A 2,503-nucleotide genomic window follows, 5' to 3' on the forward strand; every position below is an offset into this window, starting at 1 on the left:
GACACGGGGCCAACTCGAGGGATTGACGGCGTTGGAGAGATCCACCGTTGATTAAAGCTCCAGGAGGTCAAAAGATTAGGGTTCCCAGCAGGTCGTCGCTCCTTGAACCCCGGACCTCCCCCACCACACTCCTCAGGTCTATCCAACTCGCCTAACACGCATCCGTGCCCATGTTGCGAGTCCGCGCATACATAAAGTCTGCCCCCCCCCTGCTGCGGATATCCGACGGTCTAAAATCCGCGCGACGCCGATCACGCACCCCTGCCGTAGATCCCATGAACGTGACCCCGTGTCACTTATAAACGAGGGTCCGGGTCCCCGACCGGCGACCTGTCTTGATCGACTCGTACGACCTGTCTTGACTGTAGTGCAATGAGTGAGCGGGCACTCTCTCGAGTCGGGCCGGGGGCCGAGAATCACCATTCCAAAGCAAGCAGCTTGCTACAACCCTTTTCAGCCTCCCTCCCAAGCAAAGCAACCCAGGCCATGGCTCGTTTGTCCTTCTTGCTCCTCTCCCTCCTCCCTCTCTTTACTTTCCTGCCCTTGTCCATTTCAACCCCAGCTTACTTGAGCTTCCCCCTTACAAACCGAGATGCACACACTTCTCTCATACGGGCCCCAGAGGCAGACCCAAGTGATCTGCTACAAGAGATGGCCCTCGGGGATTTTGTAGTTGCAGGGAGAGCTATGAAGGCAAGAGAAGGAATGAGGAATAGGGCAAGACGTAAAGGACGTGCTCCTCATCTCATGATGGGCAGCTTTTCTTACCTGAATGGCGGGGGACTTCTATCTCTTAGCCTCCGTGGGAAACCCTCCTCAACACCTCGCATTTACACTTGACACCGGTAGTGAGTTCACATTCGCTAAATGCAATCCTTGCCAAAAGTGCAACAAATCAGAGGCCCCCTTGTTTGAATTCAGTAAGTCATCATCATACACGCCGGTGCCATGCAACTCGCTCCTTTGTACACAAAGCCTTGGATTCCAGCGCGATGAATGTGCGGGAAATGTCTCGTCTACGAGTTGCTCATTTTCATTGCAATATGGAGATGGGTCTAGGGATGCGGGTTACATTTCAATGGACTCTTTCCACTTGAGCAAAGAAGTGTTGAAAGCTATCGTGTTTGGGTGTGCCGTGGTTGATATTGACACCGTTGCCACCCCATCATCCGGCCTAATGGGGCTCAATGCAGGGCCTTTCTCCTTCCCATCACAAATCTTGGGTGGGAGTTCCAAGCTGCCAAATAAGTTTGCATACTGCCTACCCGACCGCTTCGAAAACCTGGACTCGCTAGGAACCATTGTCTTCGGTGACTACACCCTTCCCTCCAAGCTCAACTACACACCCCTCGTACCTCCATATGGACCACTAGCTCATTTGTACTATTTTGTAAAGCTAGAAGGGATCTCAATGGGGGGGAAATTTATAAAGTCCACCTTGAAACAAGAGGGCACAAACGTTGTGGGGACAATTTTTGATTCCGGAACAGCAATATCACGTCTCCTGGAGCCTTTGTTATCAAACTTCGTAGAGGAGATGAGGAAGCAAACGACACATCTACACCCCTTTTCAATGAAAGGTTTTGCATCAGATGTGTGTTATAGGGTGTCTTTGGATTCGTCAGAACTACCAAAAGTGCCCTTGACAATAATGCATTTTGCAGGAGGGATGAAGCTTGAGCTTGGGCCTGAGAGTTTACTCAGCCCAAGTGGGAATGATAATAAGCATGTTTTCATGTGCTTAGCTTTCGCAGAGGCCTTGTCTGGCTCACCTTTGAACATAATAGGCAACCACCAACAACAAAACTATTGGGTAGAGAACAATATGAATGCTTTCAAAATTGGCATTGCAAAGGCAAACTGTGTAAAAAATAGTAAGAGATCGTCCATCTTCTACCACCTCTAATTTATTATGTAGCTTGCAAATCGAGGAATGAAGAAGCTTTATACATCTAATGAGCTATAATTACTAGTTGAAAAGCATAGTTTGTATCATCTTGCTTATCAGTGTGTGAACTCAATCGGCCTACATAGCTTGCATTGGGTTCACAAAATAAGGTTGATCTGGTTAAGAGAGGAGGCTTAGGCAAGCCTTAAGTCCTAAGGATTCCCTAATAGGGAATGTTGTTTATGCTATTTAACAAACCTCTTTCACTAATAGCACATAATATTTTCCTCTTTCTTTTTTGACTTACTTTTGATCCTCCAAGATGTTTTGAATGGCCATTTCTAGTACTGTAGATGAATGAAAACACCTAGCATACTTTTATAAAGAAAAATCCTTGAACTGCAATTACGTTGTACATTGAAATTTTTAAGTGGTGCCGGATTCTATCACACTTATGCTTCAACAGGACCAACTTATTGAGTGTGAACTCAAGAAGGAGAGTAACCAACTATGCACCCGATGAGAGTTAGTTTTGGATATGAGGGAGCAAAAAAGAGGCAAAGTGAGAGGGAGGAGAGTGAAACACATGGAAAATCAAACAAAGTCTTAAGGAAG

At 46.9% G+C, this 2,503-nt stretch overlaps 1 pseudogene; it reads left to right on the plus strand.

The window, feature by feature from the left end:
* Positions 1-672: 672 nt before the first annotated feature.
* On the plus strand, positions 673-2,226 carry LOC147457061 (aspartyl protease family protein 2-like; annotated as a pseudogene).
* Positions 2,227-2,503: the final 277 nt, after the last annotated feature.

Source organism: Adiantum capillus-veneris, chromosome 5 (assembly GCF_014529385.1).
Source record: "Adiantum capillus-veneris isolate H3 chromosome 5, ASM1452938v2, whole genome shotgun sequence".
In the NCBI taxonomy this organism is placed as follows: Eukaryota; Viridiplantae; Streptophyta; class Polypodiopsida; order Polypodiales; family Pteridaceae; genus Adiantum; species Adiantum capillus-veneris.